Source organism: Peromyscus californicus, unplaced genomic scaffold (genome assembly GCF_007827085.1).
Source record: "Peromyscus californicus insignis strain IS unplaced genomic scaffold, ASM782708v3 Scaffold_11__1_contigs__length_118956290, whole genome shotgun sequence".
NCBI classification, from domain to species: Eukaryota; Metazoa; Chordata; class Mammalia; order Rodentia; family Cricetidae; genus Peromyscus; species Peromyscus californicus.
In genome coordinates this window covers 6,866,860-6,887,982 of record NW_026294402.1, presented here as the reverse complement: position 1 = coordinate 6,887,982, position 21,123 = coordinate 6,866,860, and the positions used below count along the sequence as shown (strand labels likewise).

At 37.6% G+C, this 21,123-nt stretch overlaps 1 protein-coding gene across 7 annotated transcripts in view; it reads left to right on the top strand.

Annotated features, from left to right (window-relative positions):
* Cntn5 (contactin 5) overlaps positions 1 to 21,123 on the top strand; it is a 1,171,099-nt gene that overhangs the window by 652,461 nt on the left and 497,515 nt on the right. The window lies entirely within an intron of this gene.

Below are 21,123 nucleotides of genomic sequence, written 5' to 3'. Positions count from 1 at the left end.
TTTTAGCTGTCCATTCCTTCATTTCCCTTACAATTCAATTTTCCAATTACACAGATGAATCCTTCTGGGTAGTTGATGGATTGCCATCATCGATCCTGTACAGAGTAGGTGAGAAGAAACAAAAAATGCCTGCACACCTTGCTCAGCATTTGAGCAAATCTCTTTCATTAAGTGTTTATATTGGCAGATGTAAAATATGTTTCGTTGGTTTGGAAATGGTTCCCTGGTGGAAATATATTGTTGGGCATCCCCTTGCTCAACTTTATAAATGTTCTAATTAGGACAGAGGTAGCACAGAATTGAGGAAAAGTTGCAACTTTCTAACTGCTTCTAGAGAAGGAAACAAAAGCTGCCCTGAGGTCAGTATAAAATGCCTTTATACTTCTTCTACCTCGGAAATATCAACAAGTGTTTCTGGTTGAAACTTGTTTTCTGTTCTTTTATAAAAGCTTCAATATTTGTTTTTCATATAGACTGCCTACAATGGGATGCTGGAATGACTAGTTGGAGTTATGATCTTTATCTCAGGGTGAGATGTGGGAGAGTTGGGCTGAGCAGATTTTACTGCGCTAACCCGTGCAGCGGTCCTGTGAAGCAGCTTTCACTCTAGACTAGCTTCTGCCGCTTGACAGAAGTTTGTGTGTATTAGAAATGAGGGATAACTTCTCTTTAATACTGTGGGTGTGAAAAAGGACCAACATCACAGGTTTCAATCTTTGCTGTTCTCTTTGTGCCAACAGCAGTCAATCTTCCCCTTAGAACACAAACTATTCCATTTCTTTAGTAAGCATTCATTTAGAATCCCTGGCACCAAGCTATGCACGGGGAAATGCAAGAATGTAAGGACCCTGCTTGTGAGACTTGCAAACAAGAAAGGAAGTCAGTCAGCCAAGGAAGTTTTGCATTGGAAGACAGGAGTTTCTCCAGTAACAGCAACAGGGGAACACAAGAGCTCCTGATGGGTTCCTTCACTGTGAGGAGTGAAAACGAGGGTCAGAAAAGCATGAAGAGAAGACAAGGATCTGTGGAGGTTAAGAGCTGCAGCTCCCTTAAAATCAAACATAGGGGATGATGGTTGTGTGGCCCAGTGGTAGAGCACATGACTAGTGTGTGCAAGGACCTGAGTTGAATGCTGAAAATGTCATCAGTATTGGCTCAAAAGACTAACTATATCCATTTATTCATTATATCATTTATCCATAAAGGTTTGCCTAGCACAGTGTCTGAAGTCCTTCCTGTGCATTCAGATGGTAGTTTCACAGTTTCATGAAGGAAATCTCTGATCTGCCTTAGTTGATTGCCCTTTACATTGAGAAACATGTGTCTGACATTTTTTTTCTCTACATGAAAATGTCCATTTATTCTAACACTGTTTCCTGAAGAGTATATTTTCTCTGTCCTATCCTCCAGGCACCTTTGTTGATGACTCATTAGTTACAGTTGTGTAGATTAATTTCTGGGATCTAGCCTATAACTCCACGTGACTCATTTTTATGTTGGCCTCGGGATACATAAACGACTGCAGCTTTGTAATGTAGTTTGACATCTTGATAGTCCAGGTTTTTTCTTTCTTCTCAGGATTGGTCTTCCAGTTAGGGTTGCTTCTGGTTCTATGTAGACGTCAGTACTTTTTCTGTTACAGTAAAAAACTTCACTTTTTTTAAATATAGGAATTAAAAGTTTTTTATATTGCTTTGGCAAGTACAAACATTTTGGCAACTTTAAGTCTTCTAATTTATGGTACAGGGAATCTTTCTATCTACAATGTGTTTCTTTCCAATTCTTTCATCAGTGTCTTACATAGTTTTCAACACACAGGTATTTCATTCCCTTCATTAGTTTATTCATGAATGTTTCATTTTGATTTTTGTGTTAGTGGGAATGGTATGATTGTCTCCATTTCTCTCTCTCTCTCTTTCATAATTGTTGCTAAAATAAAAAGCTACTACTGAATGTTGTAAATTTATTTTGCATCATGAAATATTGCCATGGTGAATAGAAGTGGCAAGAATAGACAGCATGCTCTTATTCCTGATTGCTAACGAAATGCTTTCTGAACAGGATACTACCTATTGTCACATCATACTATTTGGGTGGAGTAGATGATTCTCTTATTTTATATTCCTAAGGACTCCTTACTTTACCTACCTTTGTAAATGGATAATAGCTACACAGAAAATGCTTAGAATGGTTTAGAACTGTGAAACGGCTCAAGGAGAGCAACTGATATTGCACTCACCCAACATCACTAATTTTAATATATTTCATGTTTCCTTTCCTGGGATGCTCCTAGCTTGAGATTAGCTCTCAGAAAATCCAGTAAACTACTTGAGAAAAAAATATAAAAGTTTATTTGTTGATTGTGGAGTTAGTTCATTTAGTAAAGCAATTTCCATGTAAGCTTGGGGACCAGAGTTTGGATTCCCAGACCTCATGGATGGGTTTGACAGTCCTCTGTCATCCCACTATAGAGAAGGCAGAAGCAGGGAAATGCTGGAGCAAGCAGAACAGCCATACTTGTAGATGTACCCGACCTTCTTATTAAATAAGAAACACAGAACCAATGCAAAGAAGAAAGCTAAGAGGTCAGAGCTAAGAGCTAAAACCTTACCCTTCCTCCTGCGGTGGTCCTACCTCTCCAAACCAGAGCTACCCCTGTGTTAAAGTCTTTATATAGAGTTCCTGTTCTGCCTTCTCATTGATTGTAAACCCAACCACATGACCGACTATCTGTATAGGCCTCCAGGTTTTCTATGATTGGTATTGAAATTAAAGGCATGTGTATCCAATACTGGCTGTATCCCTGAACACACAGAGACTTACCTAGCTCTGCCTACCAAGTGCTGGGATTACAAGCGTATGCCACCACTGCCCTGCTTTCCTATGGCTTACTAATAGCTCTGACCCCCGGGTAACTTTATTTATTAACATACAAATAACATTTTAATACAAATAAAATATCACCATACAGACTAGCTGAAATGGGAAGCTACAGGTTCAGTGAGAGACCTGGCCTCAATGTATATAGTAGAGACTGGTAGGGCAAGAACCCAGATACCATCCTCAGGCCTCCACATGCATGCATATGCCCAACTCTCCTCTCTCTCTCTATCAGAGAGTGACAGAGCAAAGAGAGCTGTTTGTATGAAACCCATTCCTCATATCCAACATATTTTCTCAACTGTGTCAAAGGGGCAAGCACCCTATATTCTTTACTCAACATACATGTTTGATATGAAACAAGTCTATTTTAATTACATATTAAAGTATTTTACAGTGGGCATCATTACTAATCAGTATGGAAACTGCCATAAATCCAGTTTTCCTCAGTATTAAACGCAGCCATGTAAGTATGCTTTGATCAAAGGTATACAAATACTGCTAGTAATATCTGCTTTTAAACCCATGACAAATTAGCTTCCACTTCTCTTTTTCCTTTCCACCCATTGAAGGGTGGTAGAAACTGGGCTGCACAAAGCCAAGGAGAACACCACAACATAGCTTCAAAACCCTTTCTGCTTCTTGATATAGAGGAGAAAAATAAACTTTGATTCTTGTGTCTCTATTTAAAGAAGCTTAGGTTGGGCCTAAACACATAAATCAGTTATCTTAGTTTGTAAAGACATCATTTAATCCTGACATTAGATATATAATATATATATATAATTATATATAATATATTTATGCATTATATATTTTATATATATAACTGATATGCTTTAAAGTGTTTCCATTTCTGTAATAATATTCCAAGTCTCTCCAATACAAAATATTTGAAGTTTTTAATGTGAAGAATTAATATCCATCCTAACTCTAAATAAGAAATGTTTCTTTGACAGTTAGGGAAAGGAAATTTGATGAGCTCAGTCATATCTCAGCGACTGTTTCAGATGAGCTGCAAAGCACAGCTTATAAATATCTATTGTAGCAATATCATAACTTCATCAGAATGATAGACTTCTACACAATTTTTATGAGCTGCTAGAATTACGTTTTTGAAGTGTGAGAGATTTCAAATAGCTGTATCTCAAGCTAAGAATCACCTTTGTCAGTTTAAAAAAATGGGTAAAATATTAAATCACGTTTTCCCACAAAGAAAAACTACTTATTGCTGAAATCTAACTGTACCATAGAGCTGTTTCTTATGAGACACATCATGCAATAAGTAAAATTAAATGTGCGCATTTAGACTCATCCCACTTAACAGTAGCCTTCTAAACACAATCTCCAAGGAAATCCCATCTTAAACATGATAGATAAGGTAAAATTTATATTCATACTTTTTCATCTTGTTAGACTCTTTTGTGTGCAATCTGTAGCCTGAGCATCTGTTCTTGCTTCTAAAGATGTTGTCAGGAATAAAATTCAATAATTTGGGGCTATCAAAATTTACAGTAGAGCTGGTATAGACAAATCACTGTGCCCTTTCAATTAACTAATTTCTGCACCTTGAGAAATGTGTTGAGAAAGTTATGTGTCTTTCTTGAGTATAGTACAAAGATGGTGTGGTATAGTGGGATGATTCTCATTAGTAACTTTGTCCATTCCCCCAGAAGCAAAGTGTATAGTTAAATGGGAGATACAGCATGGTATCAAATTTAAAATGATGGATTTTTGTGCTGGCCAATAATTCCAAAGGAGATTTTACCATCAGTACCTTTATGAGTTTTATGGTCTCAGTTTTCTTCACAACTGAGTAATATTCCATTGTGAGTATGCAGCACATTTTCATTATCCGTTTGTCAGGTGACAGACACACAGGGGATTCCGCCTTTGGCTTTTGTGGATAGAGCAGAACAGACAAAGATGTGTCTCTTCTGTAAGATGTAAAGTCCTTTAAAAAAGGGGACAGAAGAACTTGAGAGAGAAGATGGGAGGAGACTGACGAAATGGATGCTGCACACCTGCGCTCACAGCAGCTGTGTTTACCTGCACAAGACGAAGCCAGTTAAAAAATCCATCATGAACAAGGAGGGGCTTTGGAGGCCCTACTCCTAACAGACGCTGTTGGCAGTGGATGGCTGCTGTAGGAGGGAGGATCACTTTTCTGTGGTAATATCGCCACTAGGAGATTGACCATGCCTAAATGAGTGATTCTACATTCATTTGCGTATGGGCAGTGGGTTAAACAAACAAACAAATATATAAATAATTCAAAAGAAGAATACAAAGTTGGGAGAAAGATATGATGGGTTCTTGAGGGAAATTTGAGTGGGTGAGTGAGGGGTAGATATGTTGAGATACATTACATACACACACACACACACACACACAAACACACACACACAAACACACACACACACACACACACACACAAACACACACACACACACACACACACACACACACACCTCTACCTACACGAAGACACTCTGTTAAAAATATGTCTCCATGGCAACAGTGGTACAGAGATGGTTCCTTTGGAAGGTCATCAAGTCTGAGAACACCTGCCTCATGAGTAGTATTAAAAGTTCTGGACAAGGCCTACAGAGATGACTCAACAGTTAAGATCACTGACTGTTCTTGCAGAGGTTCGAGGTTCAGTTCTCAGCATCCATATGATGGTTCACAACCATCTGTAACTCCAATTTCACAGGACACAATGTCCTTTTCTGACCTCCATAGGCTCCAGGAACCCATATGGTATGCAAACATGCTTGCTGATAAAACACCATAACCACAAAATAAGTAAATTTAATGTAATTTAAAAATAGAATAAAAAAAGCAAGTTCTGGAAAAGAGACTCTACATCCTATCATTGTTTTGCTGTTTTATCCATGTGACCATCTACAGGCATAGCATGTGTCTCCTTAGAAGGATGCAGTTCTTTCAAGAACCCATCATGCAAGAAAAGAGGTCCAGTCTCACTAGACACCCGGTGATAGCCAGTTCTTGGACTTCTAGCTTCCATATTTAAGAAATATATATATATATATATATATATATATATATATATATATATTTATAAATTTCTCTGTTACGGATAAACTTACAACAGCACAAAGATTAAACTATCATGTGAGTATAGTTGTCTGCTCCCTGATTTTAAGAATAAATTCAGTTTATTCTAAGGTGTTTAAAGAGGACCTCCTGTCAACTCTCATTAGGGAAGTGTGCTTTAAGTTGTTTCTAAGGAGTTGTGTGAAGCGCATGCATTCCCAATGTTGCACCAATATTCTATTATTCCCCAAGGACCCACCAAGCACATGTTTGAATTGAATATTTCTCTCATTACCTCTAGAACAATGTGAATCTTTCAGGGATTTCCTTTGCAAGTTGAACATCATTAGCAACATACTCTCATGATAAATAAGCCAATTAATTAAGAGATTAATAGCCAAATATAGATTTTAAAATACTATCAAGCATTCCTAGAATATAGGTAATTATTTGAAGATTAAAATAAAAGATAAAAACATGAATGAAGTAAATATCTTAATTTGATTTTATTTCTCCTCTTAATAAGAAAATATATTTAACATTTCTGCCCATTATATTACTTTGAATTGATGGTTATTTATTTTAAGTTTTCTAATTATATCTTCCCACATATAAAAACCTCTGATATTACATATTGATCAATCTCTCATATTATAATTAACTATGTCTACAAACATGTTCTAAGGTCTTGTTAAACAGTGACCAATTCAGAACTTTACAAAGCAACATCCAACAGAAAACAATACAATCGCCCTTATTTAACCTAAATTGAAAATTGCTGGCCACCAGCTACTTCAGTCTTAGTGAGAGACTAAGTCTCAAATAAGGCACAGTGATGGAACAGCAGCCCTACTCTAGGGCATGGGAAGGTCAGGAGAACACACGTAGAAAATGAGCCTCCAGGAAATGAAGGAGGTAGTCTAGTGTCTGACCTACGAGCTTCATAGCTGTGTTCATTCCTTTTGACTGCAGCCTGGTAGAAGTCGAAGACTGTGCCTGGTAAGCCCACTAATTTAGAGACCAGCAGAAGAGAAAAGTGGAGGGTGTGCAGAGCCTGGTGCTCTCGTGGGCTCTGGCATGCCAGGTGGCACTTTCCTTGATACTATTTTTGTTAATTCTCCCCATGACCCCAGAAAATCATCCACTGAGATGGGAAGGACCAGGGCACCTGCCTAGGGAAAGGGGAATACCATCAAGTGTCATGCTATTCCGTTTCGTGTCCTCAGGGTCTCCTTTGTCTAACTCTTGTGCTTGTTCAGTTACTTCTTTGTGCTACTGTGTGCACAGGGCCAGATCACCTCAGACAGGAATCTCACTCTCTCTCTATTTTCATGAAAACTCCACAAAACAGAATCTTCCTCACTGTAGAATTACAGGGGAAGATGTGACAATGACACTAACTGGAAGCTAAACCATGTGTCCTGATGGATCCTTGAGTCACCTTAGAGCCAGTGCTGTGAGTCACTAATGCTTTATTATTGCTGCTGGGTGTGTCTGACAGAATTAGGGTGGAGCTCTTCAGAAGGGACTTCCATGAAAGGATTCCAAGAAGGGAATCCATTTCTAACCTGATCAGAGTCTTAGCCTCCCCATAGTGAAACTCACCCCAATCTTTTCTCTCTTGGACTATGTTTTAGACATCATAGACTTATCTTTAAATTATGAAAATTTACAATGTTGAACAGTTTTGCTCATTTTTTGAATTTTCTGATTTTCTTTAGTGTGCCTCTATTTCTCAACTTCTTTAAAAGTTTTGTTTTGGGGTGGACAAGGATCTCCTCTGATCTGGGGACACTATTGGCTCCAGGGAGTTTAGGTTTTTATTTAGGTTTATTTAGCCCCTTAGATGATCATGGAGACCATTGCATTGCTGATTGAGTCAGCACGAGCACACAAAACTTCTCTGCCCTTTGTGGTGTAGCAAGTACTGAGAGGCAAATGTCACATGAAAGGAAATGGAAATTCACTGCTGTAGACAAAACACCACAAAGAAATGGAAACTTACTGACTATTGCTAGGGATAAAAACGAATTTAAAAAATCTTTATCTGGGTTAATTATGCTTTCTTTTCCCATCCCAGTGTCCCATGTCCCTCACTGGGTATGTGCCAACTCAGTGATCGGGTGAATGTAAATAAGTTTAGTTTTTCCACAAACTGCCACAATATCTCGCCGAACAATTGTACCATTTTTACATCCCTACCGTCAAAGGATGTGGCAGTCCCATTTCTATGCTCCATGACTAGCCTTCGATATTTTCAGTGTTCTGGGACTGACCGTTCATATGAAGTATAGTGGTAGTCTGGTTTTCCATTGGAAAGTCCCCCAGACTGGACATCTTTCATGCTGGTCATCTTTTCAAATGAACACTTGTCATCTGAACATCTCCTTAAATATACCTCTTCATAAATGGTGAGGTATATTTAAATGTGTTACCCAGTTTTTAAATTGGGCTTTTCATTGTCAGATTTTAGATGTTCTTTGTATATTTTGGATAGCAGTCCTCACACAGATCTCACTGCACAAATATTGTGTCCTGGTCTGTGGTTTACATTCTTGTCCTCTACAAAGGTTTTCCAGTTTCCACTCTCCTATGGTTGTTTGATAGTATCTGGTCTGAGAATTAGAGTCAGAGAAAATTTTAGTCATGTGGTTTTAATCTGCTATCTAACTGTCACTTTAAAAGATTACCTTGCCCAGCCTTTATACAAGGGGAGGAGCTTGGTCCTACCTGGACTTGATGTGCCATGCTATGTTCAAGCCCATGGGAGGCCTGCCCCTTTCTGAATGGACACAGAGGTGGAGTGGGTGGATGAGGAGGGGAGTAGATGGGAGTCAGGGTAGGGAACTGGAGGAGAAGAGGGAGGAGAAACTGTGGTTAGTTCGTAAAATAAAGGAAAAAATGTTAATTAAAATATTTTTCAAGTGTCATTCTGGTAGCACCAGTTAACACAGAGAACGATCATTGGAATAAAAGTCATCTAATGGTTAGACATGCAGAGCTACTGAACAGCCTATTGCTTTCCAGAAAAATATCTTGCTTTTTGTGATGAAAACAAAATGTTCCCCCATATATTAATAATTTATTACTACATGCTAGTTTGGAATTATCTAGAAAGTACAAAAATTGCCTCAAAGAAGTCTAAACTGAAGAAAGCTAGTAGTTGGATAGTTTGTTAAGTTTTCAGCTGTCAGAAAATATTCTGAGTAAAATCAAAGTGTCCTGTTTATTCTTGAGAACAGCAGAATGACACTCAGCAAGCAAAAGGAATGAGAACAGCTTGAGGCTTGTTTGCTTTTCTCTCGTTCTCTCTCTCTGTATTTTTAATAGGTCCCTTCTAAGCCACATAAGTAGTCACATCAATTGGGGATTATTTGCATAGATTAGCATAGCCTTTCACAGACAATTTTCTATTCTTTTTCTGCCAATATAAATAGCAGTGACTATTAAAGTGTGAATAGGCTTAAGAAAGGGTAGATTGTGTCTTGTCACAAATCGAAGCACAGTGAGTGAGTGGAAGACATTTCTTTCTGTGAGGATCACTGGAAATTGGAATTGTCCTGTTAAATACACACTTGAAGACTGGTTTGATCGCCAGGCTTGCTGTGGGAAAGCCGTTGAACATTTACACAGATGCTTGGGTAAATTTCAGCGTTGCCACACATCCTCAAGGTGTTTAAACTTCATAGTTCCACAGATCTTCAAAAACTACTTTCATTAACTCTTTCTTGATTCTTCCACTTATGTAAGAAAGGTATGATATGATGAATGGAGATATGGCTTAGCAGTTGCAAGAATTTGCTTCTCTTGCAGAGAACAGCCACCTGTAACTCCAGCTCCAGGGACTATGACACCTTCTTCTAACCTCCTTGGGCACCAGGCATGCAAATGGTGTGCAGGCATACATGTAGGCAAAACATTCATAAACATAAAATAAAGTAAATCTAAAAGAAATAATATATAAAATCCCAGTGCCAAATAGTGCTTCCTTTGACAAAGAGATACTTAGAAATATTTAAATACCTTATGCAAAAAAGAAAAATTATCTAAAATTATACATTTAATATGATCCCCCAAAAATAGAGGGATTTTTGAAAGATGTTTGATTAAAGTAATGAATGTGCACACCAGAATTTCTAGTAGCAGCAGTATACATTATCATAGTGTATAGTTACCCAAGGCTGCACGACAAATGTTACCCCACTGAGGGTCAAAATGTCTCAAATCACCCATTAGATGGGAAATTTTTCAATGTTGATCCATAATGTGTCTGATTTGAAATTATTTATAGACTGTTAGAAAATATACTTTGAAGGGCTCTTTTGTATGAAAATATCTGCGCATACAAATCTTCATAAGAATAGAGGATATATGAGATTGTAAGGTGGGACTGAACTAGTGGGGAGGTGCTTAGAAAGACTTGGAACTCCTGGCCTACTGAAGGAACACTGCCTGAACTAATACCAGCAAATATGATGCACAATTTCATGCTTTCAGTGGCTAACCCTATTTTAAAAATGATTATACACAATTTGAAAAATAATTGAACAACATCTATGTTGTATGTGTCTGCTCATGTGTGTATGGAGTTCAGAAGACAGTTTACAGGAGTGGATTCTCTCCTTTCACCACATGGATTCCAGGTATGGAGCTCAGTTCTCAGGCTTGACAGCAGATGCCTTTACCCACTAAGACATCATGCCAGCCCCAGGGGAAACCAATTTTTATAAAATTTAATCCAACTCATTAAATACCTCATTTTAACATGAAATCCATATAAAATTAGTATTGGAACTGTCATATGGTACACATTAGTCAAGAAATCAGTTTGGATTAGCTATATTTTTAACTGCCAAGTATACTCACATAACCTTACATTTTTTACTTGATAGTTCAAATCTAGGCTACTATTTCTGTTTGCTCTGAACCATTGCTGTAATTTTATCGCAATATAACCCACATTCTGATTGTTGCTACATTTACATCTTACAAGGAAGCTGATAATTCTACCTCCGGCTCTCAGTGTATATTTCCATACTGCATGAACATTGCCAGTGTAGTGTGTCTTTTCTTGGGGAGAAAGGAATAAACATTTAGCCTGTTCACTCCAGAGAAGTCACCAAAAATCAAACAAATAAATCATTCCACCCAAGTGAAGTGTGATGAGCCAGTGAGTTTATTGGCTTCTTACAAAAGCATAGACCTGGGGTTGAGTGACTCAAAAACAGCTGTATCACTGCCAAGCCACCTGACCATCATGACAGTGCTCAGAAGTCTCAACTGTGGAGGAACCTGCTCTAGTTGCAGGCAGCTGCATTGAGAGCCTTCCCCAGCAGGATAACCGTTGGGAGAGCCACTGGAGTCAGCTGAGTTTCTGTTAGCATCCCTCCTCCTACCTCCCTCCAGCATGAAATGTTTCAATTCAGAGAAACTGGTACACAACCAACTTAATCTCCTTCCTCTGTACTACTTCATCGTTTGTACTGAACTTTGATTTATTTTAATTTCAAAAGTGATGTCATTTTCACACTTGTCAATAGCTAAGGATTAAACAATGCATTTGAAGATATTACTTGTCAAATATTTTTGCTTATACATTGATCTTGAGACCAGTTTCTCTGTTAGAAATACTAAATCATTTTTTTAAAGCTATCAAATACATGCAACATATTTCCTTAAAATAATCAGGATAAAAGAGGGAAAGAGCTAACTTCAGGCCCAACTGTTTACTCCAGAGACCCTACACTTGCATGCAGCATCCTGAGGGCATTAGCATTCTGCTTTCTACGCTAAAATGTAATCACCAAGCAATGTTTGCAAATTCTATACTGAAATCCTTAAGAGAGAACTGTAAATAATTTATTAGGGTGATCAATAGTTTGAGTACTGAAATTTGATTTGATAAAGAAGAATAAAAGCTGATGCTGTGATTACTTTATTATTATCATGGAGTCTCAGTACGTACCCCTGGTTGGCCTGGAATTCACTGTGTAGACCAAGCTAGCCTTTGTCTCCTGAGTGCTGACATTAAAAGCAAGTCTGTGCCAGCATACCACCCAAGAACACTATTTTATTGCCATAATTTTTTTCTATATTTTACATGTCTTCTTTATAGGAAGTTCTAGTGTGTTCTATGGGCTGTGCCAGACTTATCTAACTTACTAACCTCTCTGGATACCTAGGGTACTTGGACAAATAAAAGGACAAAGGCATTCTAGGACTTTAATTAGTGGCACTTTTGGAAGGGATGGTGTTGTCTTTTTTATTGTTGTTGATGATGGTCTGTGCAAGAGGTTTGTGAGGTCAAGGAATAAGGAATTGTGAGTCTACTTATCTCTAGGCAATCATTAACTGAAGACACAAACCTGTGTTGTTTCTGAGTCTGTCATATGAGAGTGTCCCAGAGTCAAAACTACATAATCTTAACATAAAATAGTTTAAAGCACATTTCCATCTGTGGAAAAGCAGCCTCTGGGTTCCCAGGTTTTTATGATTTTGAATAATTTTACTAGCATCTTGAAAACCACTCACGATAAGAAGTAGGGCTATTTCTTCAGGTAATCAATTACTGCTGGAAATAACAGCACTTCTCCCTGAAAATATATTGTTCCAGCAGGATTGACCTGCTAGGTAAATAGATTTGTGGAAATAAAGAACATCAGAGTTACATGTCAGATCATGAATAATTACTTGATTAAAACAACAGTTTCACAAGAAACATTTATAAATTGTCTTTACTGGAAAGAATACACACCTATCTCCTAACATTCATTGTCCATAACACAGATCAGAACTTAAAAAACTATACATTGAACGAATTAACAACTTATTCACATTAAGAAATTCAGTACATACAATGTACCACCAAAAAGAGAACAAGAGAGATCTCATATCTTTTGTGTCATCTCAAGTAAACAGAGTGTGAGAGTAAATTGTATTAAAGTGACCCATGGTATATGAAAGGGTTTGTGGGTAAATCCACTTTATTTCAGACCATCTTTCATTGAAGTAGTTTTCTATTATATTGAAGATTAATACAGTTTTAGAGAACTTCTCCTTCCCTGAACAGGATCTGATTTTTCTTTCTTTTCAATTTTTATCTTTTTGGCTTTAGAAGACAGAGTATGTCTGTTAGCCCAGGCTGGCCCCAATTCAGCCTCTGCAAGTACAGCTATTCCTAGTGTTATACTACAGGTTACAACACTCTGCCAATTACAGTTTCCTCAGGACTCAACACCACATTTTTTTTTTTTTTGCCAAACATGGCTCATATTCCTCTGACACTTAGAAAACATCCACATTGCCCATATCTAGTGTATTATTTCTTCATTGTTTCCCGCAAATTTGGCACTTGATTGGGTTGAACATGCTTTAAAATTGATCTTTTTCAATTCCTATTGTAACAGAGTATTTTTAACTTGGCTCATCCAGCTGTCTCCATATATAAATGATACACTTTGAGGCTTTTCATTTGACAGCAACAAATACAGCACACCTGTATTTGTTGTGGTCTGCTGCAGGTCTCACCCATTTCTTTTAAACCAAGAGACTACTTCTAGTATCCCTTTGTTCTTTAGATACGTGCATGCCTGCCACTCCATCTCACAAGTGATCTTGTGTCTGTATTTTCTGTGATGTGCTGCTCTCTGCATTATCCCTCATATACTATTTGGTCAAAACTATAATTCTCTAAGATAAATAGATCTCTCTCTAGTATTTTTTTTTCTCTCTTGGTCTCTACATCTGGTTGTGTCTGTTTTTATATCCTTGATTTATTCATCCATCCATCCATCCATCTATCCATGCATCCATCCACCATGTATCTACACTTATTGAATCATGTTGAATAATATATTTTGAAAACTACTGATAAAACAGAAGGAGCAAAGTCACCTATGAAATTTAAACTGAAAAATGATCATTTAATATTAAATAGGGAGGGAGATGGAGAAAGAGAAAGGCAAGAAAGAGAGAGATGGGGATTGTATAGATCTTTGACAAAGCAGGCATTTCCTTCATGTTGAATCCTCTCTACTACAAGTATCTTACTTCCGGTAACTCTAAGCTAGTGCTTACCCAGCATGCTTCAGGTCACTGAATTCACAGTTAGCCAAAGTAATAAAGTTTAATTTCCTTTGACATATTTTATAAGATCTCATGGCTAAAATTGTACACGTCAATGTTTGATAACAAATAATTGCATTCATTCCTACTCTGGGAGATTTATTCTTCTTCTTCTTTTTCTGTCCTTGTCATCACTAATAATTTTAAGTTTGTGAACAAGAACCTCAGGGTTAGGGCATGTGTGATGCTGAGAGAACTCTGTTCCTTGTCTGTCTAGTGATGCTGTTCATTTGTCTCTAAAGACCTCACTCTAAGCATCCTGTGACCTTTTCTGCTTTAGCCTGCCGAGAAGAGCAAAGACATCACAGCACACAAAGTCTACAATGATTCTTATTAAATGTTTTCATTTTCACCAAATAACTTCAAATACATAAATCTATTCCAACAGAGCATGCCTTTCCAATTGTCTTCTATTTAAAGTGTTTTCAAATATTCATTAATGAAAAATGAGCATTTGTGAATGCTCACAGAAGTCATGGAATTGGAAGATATAGCTCTTGAACCATTTGATCTCATCACCTGCTTTGGTGATTAGTTGCTTTGAGCAAAGCTATGCCTTTCATTAATGGATTGTGTGTGGCTGGTTTTGTACTCCAGGACAGAGTCAAATCACTGTGAGAAAGAACATATGGGGCACCAAGCCTAAAACACTTGCCATATGTCCCAACTGAGAAAAAGTGTGTCAACCTCAATTCAGGCTTCCTAGTTATTATTCTAGTATATTTGTTCTGTCTCCACTTCTGTGCAGTTAATTATAGCTAGGCAGGTCACAGCCACATGGCACATAAACACAAGCCCCAAAACAGATTTTTATTCTGAGCTATTTGAAAGCAAGTGGCTGCTAATACCTAAGATCACCATGTGCGCTCTTCTGTTTCCTAACTGCAGTTCAAAACTGCATCACAATGCCCAGGACCCTTTGCATACAATAATGTTATTTAATGTGTAATCTATACTCAAATGTCTTCAGTTCCCCTGCATGACCTCTCATCAAGAATAAATCTGAATTGTCATGTCAGACATCTTGAGACTTATTTAATCAGGAAAACATTCTTTTCTACAACATCCAACATTATTGTGTTCACAATATATATGTGTGTAATGGCTCACTCTTAGATACAGAGAATATTCTTAAATATTTTGTAAGGAATGACACACACTTTCCATTTCAACAGATGAAAAGCTCAGGACAGCAATTCATCCTGTTGTATTTTGAATCACTTGTGTAAGTGTAAAATGCAGTGTGCAGAGGTATCCATTCTATTGTTATAAGTGTGTGTGTGTGTGTGTGTGTGTGTGTGTGTGTGTGTGTGTGTGTGTGTTTATTAAATGGACTATCTTAAAACCATATATATATATATATATATATATATATATATATATATACACACACACACACACACATATTGTTACTACTATAGCAAATTGAATGATACTTTGAAATTTTGTGAATATTCAGAACCCCAGTGATATATATGATAGTTTAATATCTTTCCTTGAGTACTTTTATAGAATATAAAATGAGAATATCAAACCTGTCATTACTTCTTATGCTTATGAATAAGAATTTCTCCATTAAAAATAAATTTCATTTTCTTTCACCTCATTTCCTTAAAAAGACATATTTTAATATTATGGACATGTCAATTTCTTTTCTTTCAGTGTAAATTGTATGTCACTGGCAATATGCTTTTTAACATGTAAGCAATTTAAAGTGATTATTTGAAACATCAACTGGCCATAGTCGAATTTTTGTCTCCTGTATCTATTATTTATTAAGTTTGAGGCTCTTTTTAGATTCCCTACTTCAAGCCTGGCATGGACTGTGCTTTCAGTGACCCTAGCTTTATTGTGAAAAAGATATGAGTACTAAGTCTTAGGGTTGGTCATTGGCACTGAAACTAAACTAAATACTAGAGTGAGCCTGTTATATTACCTTAAAAATTTCCTGTGCTCAGTTGCTGTTCTATTGCTGTGATAAAACAATCACTTATAGAAGAAAGTGATTAAATGGGTTTATTATTTCAGAGGTTATGGTTCATTATAATGGAGTAAAGAATAGCCCAGAGCTCACATCTTGATTCACAACCACAATGTAGAGATAACAGATATATAGACAGACAGACAGACAGAAAGAGGGATGGACAGGTAGGTAGGAGGATGGATGGATAGATAGATAGATAGATAGATAGATAGATAGATAGATAGATAGATAGATAGATGGATGGATGGATGGATGGATGGATGGATGGATGGATGGGTTGATGGGTGGATGGATGGACAGATGGACTGATGGACAGACGGACAGACAGACTGACTAGACCTGGCATGGGCTTTGGAAACCTTAAATTCTCTTCTCAGTGACACACCATCTCCAACAAGGCCACACCTCCTAATCCTTTCCAAAGAGTTCCACAATCTGGAGACCAAACATTTAAACACATAAGTCTCTGGGTCATTCTCGCACAAGTCACCATATCCTGTAATTCAAACCTAGTAATTTGAGTTTATTTCTTACTCCCTGGATCCCATTATGAATTTGATTTTACCATATTGAGACTTTTAACTTCCAATAATAGGGTAGAATTATTTATTAGATTTACTTTGTAAGACAAAAAATATTAATAATTATAGTATCAGTATCAAAAGCAAGTCTACTGAGTAAAGTTCAAGTTCCTCCCCTCTTTTTGAATGAAATACATTTCACTGTTTGCTGTAGTGGAATTCTTTTTCTTTTTTCCCTTTGTGATTATATATAAAATTAGTAAGAAATTAGGTCACTTCTTTTGGTTTACAGATTTAGGGTTTACTTGAACATAAAAAATTCTACGTGTGTATGTGTGTGTGTGTGTGTGTGTGTGTGTGTATTATCCACTTTTACCAGCCTGTCTTTATTTTATTTATTAGATTTGTTGAAGTTAATGCCCTTGTTTGGTAATTCGGACATAGAGATCTATTCTGGGTTTACTTTTTTTACTCTGATTTATCTCTTGATCGGTGATGAGATTTGGCTTTCTTTTCACGTTTCATCTGTCTTTTCGATGCGTAAGAGATCATGTCAGTTTATTCAGTTTCCCTATAAAAAATTCTTGTTTTGTTTGCAGTTGCATAGAGTAGGGGAGTGATCATCTCGATCTAATTGAAAATTTATCAGTGTTTTGTACAAATGTGGTGTTAACAAGACTAGTTAATTATTATTTTAACCTGAATTCTACAGCGTGAGTGTCCCAAACTATTCCTTTAGAAATTGAAAGTCCTGTGACTCTTTCATGATCAAGCTATGGCGCTAACTCTTCATCTTTCTACTCTCATTAAGTGTTGACTAATACTGGCAGTGTATAAATGTATAAATGCCCCCAGGGAGATGTTTCACTGTGTAGGAGAACTTGCTGCACATGCATGAGGATTGCATTCCAAATCCCCAGCACTCACCCATGTAAAAAGCCTTGCATGACCTTGTGCATCTATAATCCCAGTGTGACAGAGCATCCTTGGGGTTGCTAGCCTTTAGGCTAACAAAAACCTTTGAGGTCCAGGTTGAGTCACACACAATGTCTCAAGAGAATGAGTTGGAGAGTGATAGAGTAGGCTACTTGATTTCCTCATAATGTTTACTCTCTGTCTCTTTGTCTCTGTCTCTCTAACACACACACACACACACACACACACACACACACACACACACACACACACACTCACACACACTTGCACACACACTAAATTTCAGCATGAGCCAAAAAATGAATCTTTTCCTTCAAAGACTGTGGAATTACTTAAGAAATTAAAAGTTATGCTGTTAATCTTTGTGTAATATGACCCAGGCCACTATAACAAAGAACTAGAGTCTGTAGACTTATAATTATGTTACGGCCAGCCAACAGAACACTTAAAAGAGTTTCCAATCTCCAAAGTTTGAACTCCCAGTAAAAATTAAATCTGGATGGTTTTGATAACACCCGTGAGTCAATTTTTTTTTGAGTTCAGGGAATCAAGGCCATTGGACAAAGATGCAGCTGCTAGCGACGGTCTCTATATATTTAGATATTTCAGATTGAGAGGTGAGTTTTAACTATTATCTTCAAGGCTTGCACAACTATGGACTGTTTAAATACTTTTCCTAGTTTATTGAAATAATTATTCTGCCTGAGTCCCTCAAGAGCTGAGATTGCAATTGTGTCACCAAATAACACCTGTATTTGTTTTTACCTAGGGACATTTAGGGGAAAATATTCTGGAGAGACTACCAAAAAATATAGGCATTCACCAGGAGGTTTTTCTTAAGCATGAACTAAGATACTGTTTTAGTCCCTGAAGAGACAAGTGGAGTCAATTCTCAAATTACTAACTTGAAGTAGCTAAGGGTTAATATGGTGTTATTCAACAGCCTCATCTTATATTGCAGTACCTTGTAATTCATATACATTCAAAATGTGAATAATAATAATTTATGATGTGCATATGTGTGTGAGAGAAAGAGATAGACAGAGAGTGAGAGAGAGAAGTTGTTTATGTGTGTGTGACGGGAGAGAGACAGAGACGCTGCATGTGTGTGTACTTGTTTCCTTTTGTTTGACTTTGCAAATGGTACTAAATTGCCAGGAAACACTTCTCGAACACTTGCTACTTGTGCTAGGGCAAGAGCTCTTGGATTCCCTTTGACACATTCCCCTAAGCATCCCACAGATCTCTAGGTTGATTCAAGTGACCTGCTGGATATAAAACATGAATACTCCTAATCTACTACCACCGTAGCTGCACTTGATTAAAGAATACAACCTTGTCTAATGAATCCCAATTATTTTTCCAGTCAAGCCTCAAGACGCTTTTGAAGGTGAATTTGAAGGTGTTTTATTCAAGAAACAGGTTATTTTTTCATTCCAACCTTCAAGCCTATTCTAAATATAGATCACTACTGTGGTTAAAAGGAGAGTTTCATTCCCTCATATCCAAAATTGAAAAGCACATCTGTGAGAAAGAATGGGGAAGAAAGGTTCAGTTATCTGTGAATTTCCACCTGTATCTCTCGCCCTCTGACCTACGGAGACAGGAACTGAGGTTGGGTACAAAATATGGACAGAGTTTAAAAATAACCCAGTCTTTGTCTTATTGGTTTGATGGGTTCCCTCAGAATTTGAGAATTTGCTTAGTTTTTCTTCATTATATTTTTAATTAAGAAATTTTTTTTATTCATTTTACACACCAATCAAAGATAAGCCTCTTTCCTCCTCCCACACGCCCAGCTTCCCCCCAATCTCCCCCCTCAACCCATCCCCCACTTCACCCCACAAAAAGGCAAGGCCTCCCATGGGGAGGCACATCTAGTAGAGGCAAGTCCAAGCCCTTCACCTGCCTCAAGGCTGCATGAGCTGTCCCATCATAGGTAGTGGGCTCCAAAAAGGCCCCTCATGCGCCAGGGATGGATTCTGATTCTACGCGCCAGCGGGCCCCCAAGCAGATCAAGCTATATCATTGTCTCCCCATGCAAAGGGCCTAGTCCATTCCCATGCAGACTCCACAGCCATTGATCCAGCTTTCATGAGTTTCCACTAGTTTGGTTTGGTCATCTCTGCAGGTTTCTCCATCATGATCCTGATGCACTTCCTCATAGAATCCCTCCTCTCTCTCCGACTGGACTTCTGGAGCTCTGACTGGTGTTTGGCTATGTATCTCTGCATCTGCCTCCATCAGTCACTGGAGAAAAGCTCTGTGATGACAGTTAGGGTATTTACCGATCTGATCACTGGGGCAAGCCAATTCAGTTCAGGCACCCTCTCCACTATTTCTAGTAGTCCAAGCTGGGGTCATCCTTAGGGATTCCTGGCAACTTCCTTAGCACTGGGTTTTCACTCTATCCCCATGATATCTCCCTCCATCATGGTATCTCTCTCATTGCTTTCCCACTCCATCCCTGTTCCAGCTCGACCATCCCATTCCCTTATGTTCTCATCTCCCACCCCCTACCCTCCATTGCCCACTCCTCATCCACAGTTTACTCATGGAGATCTCATCTATTTCTCCTTCCCATGGTGATCCATGAGTCCCTCTTTGAGTCTTCCTTGTTAGCTAGCTTCTCTGGAGTTGTGGGTTGTTATCTGATTATCCTTTGCTTTACTTCTAGTATTCACTTATGAGTGGATACATACTATGCTTAGGTTTTTATAAATAAGCAACTTCATGGAGACTTTTTAATCTTAAAAAAATAGCCTGTACAACAGTGAATTGTGTTTGGTGGTGGTGCCACAGGTCACATGGTTGTGGAAACAGATCACTCAGCATCCAGAAAAAAATCCTTGTGTCCCTTCCAACGATCAACACACTAGTGAAAATCACTCTGTACATCAGCTAGAATATTAATTTTCCTCCAAGGAGGATGAAGGTTATGATATTTATCAAAGTTGGCATGAATTTTTAAGGTCAATAGACTCTTGCAACTGAATACCACTTCCAACCCTCAGAGAAATGGTCTCTCCTTCATAAACATTTTTAAATGACCAAATACAACATTTCTAATTAGAGTTTAGTTATTCATATTTGTAAGCTACAAATTTCTACATAGAAACACACACAAGTCTGTATTTTTTGTTAAACCAATTTAATTTACAAAAGTTATTTGAAATCCGTTCTTGGGCATCATCAAAGTTTCTGGAACTCAAGGTCACTTGCACTGCACACTCTGTACATTTTAATGCTACACTGGGGTGTTTTAGAATAGAAAGTAATTGTTGAAAGGCTGATATTGAAATAATATCCAAGGCCACTTATACACAAGGAAAATAAAGGGCCATATTAATGTGTCATTTTATTGGCCCAATAAAAATACTGGGAATAGTTCTTTAAATGGACAATATGGTAATAGAATTAGTCTCAATAATACAAATGCCAAATATATGCTACCAATTAAACTGACTATCCAACTCTGATTCTCTTTATAAGATTCCATAACTGAATATTCCCAAACCACTTGTAGGATGGATGACAAGCTATTTGTGACCTGGTTCTCCTCTCTCAACCCTAAGCTAGTATCCTCCCATGTGCTACAAGATGTAGCAAGCCACTAAT